The sequence below is a fragment of the Marmota monax genome, unplaced genomic scaffold (genome assembly GCF_021218885.2).
Source record: "Marmota monax isolate L192 unplaced genomic scaffold, Marmota_monax_Labrador192_F-V1.1 WCK01_AAM20220418_F8-fsc00628, whole genome shotgun sequence".
NCBI lineage: Eukaryota > Metazoa > Chordata > Mammalia > Rodentia > Sciuridae > Marmota > Marmota monax.
The window spans coordinates 85,656-93,197 of NW_026692513.1; positions in this window are offsets into that span (position 1 = coordinate 85,656).

Sequence of the window (7,542 nt, forward strand, 5' to 3'; positions counted from 1 at the left end):
GGCTTGGCCTTTGTGTGTGGCTTCATTCACTCGGCCTCCTGTTCAAGGCTCTTGCACGTGACCTTAAGCCAGACTGTCGCATAGTCCTAAGCCAGCTGCATTCTCTTTGGTGTTAGTGCATTAGAGTTCAGCACACTATATTCTGCATCATAGTGCATTACATCATGCACAATCCTGGGGCTAATTTTGACAGAATCATATAAGCGTGGGATATAATCTGCTCCACTTCAGTCCCCAGCACTCCCCCTTTCCCTCCCTCCTACCTCCCGGGCTCCCTTTCCCATACTCTCCTTGGCCTTCCTTATATTTATATAAAGTTTAATTTTTTTTTTGCTTTATAGATACACAGAAAGGTGAAATTCCCTGTGGTATATTCATATACATACACAGCACTCTTGGGTCAATTTTATCCCCTGCTCCTCCCTTTTCCCATCCCTCCTGCCTCCCCCTCATCTCTCTTTCTGCTCCACTGATCCCCCTTGTATTTTTGTGGAATGCCCCCCGCCCTTCTTGTTCTCCTTATTTTGGTCTCACTTCTGCATACTCCACCCTTGATTTTGTCTGGTTCACTCAGCATGATGCTCTCCAGCTCCATCCATTTACCAACAAATGCCATTCCTTTCCCTTTAGTGACTGAGTAGTACTCCGTTGTGGGGATCTGCCACACTTCCTTTATGCACTTGTCTACTGATGGGCACCTGGGCTAATCGATAACTTAGCTAATGTGAGTCATGGTGTTACACACACTGAGTGGCTATCAAATTAGCCTATGCTGATTTTAGCTCTCTTGGACGCCCAGGAGTGAGACAGCTGGGTCACATGATGGTTCCATTCCTTTTTTTTTTTTCAGCAAACTCCCAACTCCTTGCCAAAGTGGTTGTAGTAATTTGCAGTTCCACCAGCAGTGTATCCCTTCACCATCCCCCCCAGACATCCTTGCCAGCTTTCGTTAACATTTGTACTCTTGTTAATTGCCATTCTGACTGGCATGAGGTAAAATCTCAATGAAGTCTGTATTTGCTTTTCCTTAATTGCTAGAGCGTTGAACATTTTTCCATATATTTGTTGGAATTTTGTATTTTTTTTTTCTTTTGAGAAGTGTCTGTTTAGTTCTCTGGCTATTAGCTGGGTTGTGTCTGGGGTTAAGCTTTTTGAGTTCTTTGTATATTCTGTATATTAATCTCCCGTCTGAGGAGCAGGTGGCCAAGACCTTCTCCCTCCCGCAGGCCCTAGCTCTCCACACTCTTGTTTCCTTTGCTGCGCAGAAGCTCTTTAAGTTGATGCCATCACACTTTTGATTCCTAGTTTTATTTCTTGAGCTTTAGGTTTCTTATTAAGGAAGTCAGTGTCTGCACCAATATGTTGGAATGTGGAGCCTACATTTTATTCTAGCAGTGACGAAATTTCTTGCCTAATTCCTAGGTCTTTGATCCCCTTTGGGAAGAATGACAGACAGGGATGGAGTTTCATTCTTTGACATGTGGACATCTGGTTTTCCCAGTCATTTGTTACAAAGGCTATCTTTTCTCTAATGTGTATGTTGGGCACCATTGTCGAGTCTCAGATGATCGTATCTGTGTGGATTGGCCTCTTCTGTTCTGTTCCACTGGTCTTCCTGTGTGTTTGGTGCCAGTGCTATGCTGTTTTTCTTACTATAGCTCTATAGTTGTTCTTAATAACCTCATTTAAAAATATTCATTTATAAGGCACTTAGCCACAGGACTTACATAGTGCTTTTAAAATCATTTTTATACCTTTAATTTGGGAGCATTAATTTTTTTCCAGAAAAAAAAATGTTTGCCCTTTGCCCTCCTTTCTCATCTCTCATCTGCACCTGGAGAGAATCCCACACCTCTTTTTCACCAGCTTTCTCTTCCAGTAGGACATCTGTGTGCTAGCACCTCCAGCACCCTTGACCTCCCACTTCTAGAGAGGAGAACCAGGTCTTTAAATCATGGCTGGGACCCTGGTCACACATTGCTTCTTGCTCTAGGAGTCATTTGATCTGGAGTTTCCAGAAATAAAGAGAAGAAAACATGGACTTTGATCCTGGCATCTCCTATTTGAGGCTGTTCCCTTCTTCCAAGGGAAGACCCCACATAGGTACCAGCTCAGAGCGATGAACTGTGCTTTGAGCTTGGTGTCGAGATGACTGAGTTCTATGCTACGTGACTGTGAAATCTTGAGCAAACGAGTCTCAATTTGTAACCACCAGGGATCTCCAGGGATCACCACTGACATGACTGATGGGTAATGACTCTATGAAGAGCTGGGTTGAAAATGAGAGCCAATGGGAAAAATGTTCCAGACTGATTAACAATGTCTGCCGAGGTCACAGGAGATGCAAATGGTGCCAAGCATCTATGGCAACTGCCCTCTCAGGAGGAGACAGCCTCTGTGTGATCTGCTATATTCCAGTTCCAGTGACGTCATTCTACATGACTTTAGGGCAGTGCAGTTTGCTGATAAATTCACTTATATTTTAATAATGTTGGCAGATCCAATCACTGCATTAAATCCTATATATTATGTATATCACATATTGTATTGTAGATGTTATGTAATCAATATATTCACAGTGTGTATTATAAGAGTGCGTATAGTCAATGCTGAATTATGGTATGTAGTCCCTACTATATGACAAACAATATAATTTCTACATATCCTGGCTCCTGTCCTCAGCATTAGACTTCTGTCAGAAGGATATTCGCTTCATGTTGAGATGAGGGCCCTGAGGCTGTATTACAGAGCATGCATGAGGCCCCCCATTTAATAAGGCCTAGCATCCACACCAACCCTCAGGGATCTGTGAGCCCTGTGTGAGGTGGCCGGTCCTACTAGGAGGGCAGGATGCACGTACCCTTCAAGTGCCATTGTACTGAGCAGGTCAGTTATCATTATGTAGCACTAATTGACATCTGCAGGCAAATTATTCTTAGGGTCCCCACTAAATTTCCTTATGACCTTGAGTTTACGGTCATGAATAGAGCTGCTTTCTGTCTCTGAAGCACATCTTATGAATAATATATTGCAACATATCTTGAATTTTATTTTCAGTTAGATCTTGAGTTTTACTGATTCTCGTCTAGGACTTTTATGTAAAGCATTATTACAGGTTTTATTCTAGCAAGTGCAGGAATGGGTTTTATCTTCTGTGTCTGTTTTTCTCAAACTTTCCCCTTTATTTTTTTTATTTCCTCTTTGCCAATCTTGTTACTTTTTAATCTCTTTTTCTACTATAGGAAAAAGATGTGCTGGCTGGTAGCCTGAATAATTTTAAAAATCATGCATATCTAGGACCACTAAGGCATTAACTCTGCCCACCTATTTATGGGCAAATGTATACTTGTTTATGTTAAGTATCTATTTCAGAACATAATTCCATTTATACAGAGCTGCCTGCACATGGAGCATTATGTCAGATTATGAAGCTCTCTGAGAACCAGCACAGTATCCTTATTCAAGACAAAATTTCCTTCTCTCGCTGTTTAAAACTATTCCTCTACAAGCAAGTGACAAATCCTTGCATACTTTTGGGTTCTTATACCTTCCTTTCTGACTAGTTCAGAAGTCAATTTTAAACATTTGGTGGTGCATAAAGCAATTCAAACCCAGGCCACATGGGCACATCCTGGGTCGTCACATTGTGTCCATCTGCCTGGGGGCCTCTGTGCAGTGAGGATGATACCATCTGCACCTGTTAAGGATGTTGGGAAGAAGAGATTCAAACATGGAAGTCTCTCTGGACAGTGCACACCAGGCAGGAAATGACGGTACCCACTTCCCGTAAGGCAGAAATCACTGTGCCTCCTTGGGGACCTGCTAGGGGGCTCACCACAGATAAACACTTGGTGTAAATCACCAAACAGTCTGGCCCCTTATTAGCACTGGTAATGAGCTCAAGGACTCCATGTCCAGATGCAGAGCTGCATGGAGAGAAATGGGATGGATTCCCTGGACCTGGTGTGATTGCATCCCAGCAGTAAACATGCTGGAGTAATTAAGAGCCCTTGAGGTGTCCCACTGAGCAGGAAAGTGCTCCTTTCCCCCAGGAAACACTACAGACATGAAGCCACTTTCAGCCCATAGTTGCAGCTACTCCAAAGGCAAAGGAGATGGCACCTTTCAGCTGGAGGCCCAGTTGACATCAGCCACTGCACCTTCCTCCCTCATCAGGAAACTTCTGGGCAGACATTTAGGGAAATCTCCACTGCCAGGCTTGGAGGGTTGCACCAAATGAAGACAACAAAGCCCAGTCTGGGTCAGAGTCCTGGGGGGATCCACGTATCCGAGATGCTGTTGCTTGAACCCATGCGTGGGGCAGGCTCATCTGAGAGCAGTGGCAGGCAGTGTTAGCTCCCTGTGGTCACCACATCAGATGATGTGAACCATTTCAGGACATAGCAGATGCCATTGCAGACATTCTTTGGCTAAGCCCCCTTAACTCGCTGTGCTGGGGACCCACAGGGGATTATTTACTAATATCACCGTGTGGACCTGGAAGGCCAAGCCCCCAGGCCAGCAGAGGAAAAGAGAGTCATCAAATCATGACCCTGGTGGCAGCAGAAAGAAGGTAGTGACAGAAGGTAGTGACAGCTGTGGTGACAGGATGGTCAGGGGGGCTTCCTGTGCCAGACCTGCAGCACCTGGGGTCACACTGACCTGCACTGACCACAGGTACACACACACTGCAGATGTTGCAGATCACCATAGAACCACCTGGACACACCAAGAGGCAAACCCAGATGAGCAAATGAGGCTTGGGAAGCCGAGAAGCCCTCCCTGTGTCCTCTCGCCATTGAGAAGTGGTCCCAGCCCCAGGCAGGGAGACTGCAGGCCTGAGACTCGATTCTCCACCAGGGGGAGCTACTGTCCCTGGTGTCTTTGTGGCAGGAGCTCCAGGCAATGGGTTTCAGAAGGAAGCCTGAGCTCCACGCCCCGAGCACCTCTCTCCACCTGCACCTGTTGGGGTTCCCCGTGGGTAAGCCCCCAGTCATGTCCCTGGCCCACCTGGTCTTGTGCATCTCTTGGCTTCACACCTCAGATTCTGTTTCCATGTTTTGTCTTGTTTTTCCATTCAGTAGTTTGTCACCTCTGTGACTTCAGAGGAGTCCACTGTCCTTAGAGCTGGTCTTCCTCCATACCTGATGTGTCACTTGTCTCTGCTCTAGTACTTTGTCATGGTTGCTTTCTGTCCTTGGAACTGGAATCATGATGTGTCTCACCACGGGAGTCTTGGGGTTGATCTTACTTGAAACCTTTTCATATTCTTGAACTTTAAGTTCTGGTCCTGATGCCACGCTGGGCAAGTGCCCGCCGTTACTTCTTGGTGCACCACTTCAGCCCCACACTCCTTCCTCCCCTTCCCCGATGCTCTGCTCACTGGCTTTCAATCCATTTGCTCTCTCATTGGGATTGAATAAATTCTCTTTTCTGACTTCAATGTGAGTGATTTTTCTCTCTCTCCCAGTGGTGCTGTTTGGAGCAGGACATCCTCCCAGGTCCCATGTGTTGAGGGCCTGGTCCTGGCTGGTGGTTCTGTTGGAAGGTGGTGGAAACTTTCTGGGTGGAGCCTGGTGGAAGGCTTGGGGCCATTATGGTCATACCCACCAAAGGAGCTGTGGAACCCGGGGCTCTTCCTCATTTCTTTTGATCCTGGCCTTGACATGAATAGTTGTGCTGTGCCATGTGCTCTCTTCATGATGTGCTGCTTCACCACAGGCCCAAAGCAATGGGGCCAATTGGTCATGCACTGAAACTTCCAAAAGCTGTAAGCCAGGGAAAACCTTTCTTCTTTATAAGCTTATTTATCTCAGATATTTCTTACAGTGATGGAAAACTAGCTAACACATTTCCACTCTACTCTTGAATCCATCCAGCTCATTTCTTTTCTTTCATTGTGTTTTCATATTTCTCTAATTTTCTTTTGAGTGTTTTTTTCGTAACTTCTGAAATGTTCTGTTTTTCATTTGTCTCAAGAGAATTTTTCATGTCTTGTTAAAACATTATTTTATGATCCCTGCTTTAAAATTCTGCTTAAATAATTCCTAAATCTGATTCATCTCAGTATTCGTGTCTATTGATTATATTTTTCTCAACTGGCTCGTGTTATATAGACTTAAACTTTTTTTAATCTTTATTTAATCTGTTCATTTTTTTATGTGGTACTGAGGATTGAACCCAGTACCTCACAAATGCTAGGCAAGTGCTCTGCCACTGAGCCCCAGCCCCAGCCCCTGTAAACTTATTCTTCTTCATATCCAGGAAATGGTAGCTTTTATATTAAACAATGCTGGGTCCTATTTAAATTTTTTCTTCCATCAGACAGTAACTGCTCAGGTTTAGGTTTAGCAGGCAAGTTGTGGCCTGTATTTTTGCTATGTAGTTTTAATGATTCCTAAAGTCAGAGCACTGGCCATGTCTCTCTGTTTTGCTGTGTTCTTCAGATGCTGGTGCACACCCACCCAAGTTCCACTGGTCCTGCCAGCATCTACAAAAGTACTTTATGGAGACACCTGCTGTGCAGACACTGTTGCTCCTTGATGTACTGATGCCACTGCACGTAGCCCCAGCAGTGAGGGATCCCAGAGGGCCTCACTTCTGCTGCTGTCAGCCCACTGGGGCTCCAGGTGGCAGCGTGAGTGGCTTGGTCCACAGGTGCCCTGACATGCTGCAGGCAGAGCACCCAGTGCATGCCCAGGGGCAGAGTGGCAGTGGGGGTGCCCACCAGGCGTCTCCGGGCAGCCCCTCTCCCAGGCTTCTGGTCAGGGAAAGCAGACTTTCCTTGAGGGTTTTGGCTGCAACTGCTGGTGGCTCTGGAGTGGACAGCTCTCCAGTGCCCACCTGAAAGATAGGTGGGATAAAAATAAAACAAAGCGCAGCCTGTCCCAGGCCTGGGGGCCCAGCAGGTCTGCCTTCCTCCTGGAACATCTCAGAGTCCTTCTGTGCTTCTCTGTGAAAGCGTTGCCAGGATTTGGTGGATTTGTGGTGAAGGGAAGGGGACAGTGAATATATATCTCCTTGCTGTGAGATCTATACAGTCTGCATACTCTTAAGGATCCCAGGGTCTCATCTCTTTGTTGTACCTGTGAACCTCATTTTCAATATTCACACAACGCGGCACAGCCAGTGAGAGGTGGGGTCTTCAGAGTCGAGCCACCCACCGTCCAAGGTGCATCAATCTATGTCACATTGTCTTGGAACAAAACTGAGCAGATCTCAGTCCTTCTGTCATTAAAAACAAATGCATTCTTTCCGGGGGAAAGGAGGATGATTATACAAGAAACTGACAAGCATTACAATAAAATATCTATAAGGAAAGAGATTTCTACCTATGAGATTCTCTTTAGAAAATTCATACACAGCTGTTGATATTAACTTCTGCTAAAGGGGAACAGTACAGCGGCTAGCCAGATTGATACATGCAAATAATTTCCCATTGCAAATGCACATTATTTTCATTTTCCATAAACTAAAGCAATCAAAATAAAAATAAACTAGTAGGGGAGAAATGGCAATTGGGAAGCTGTGTGTATTGTTGGA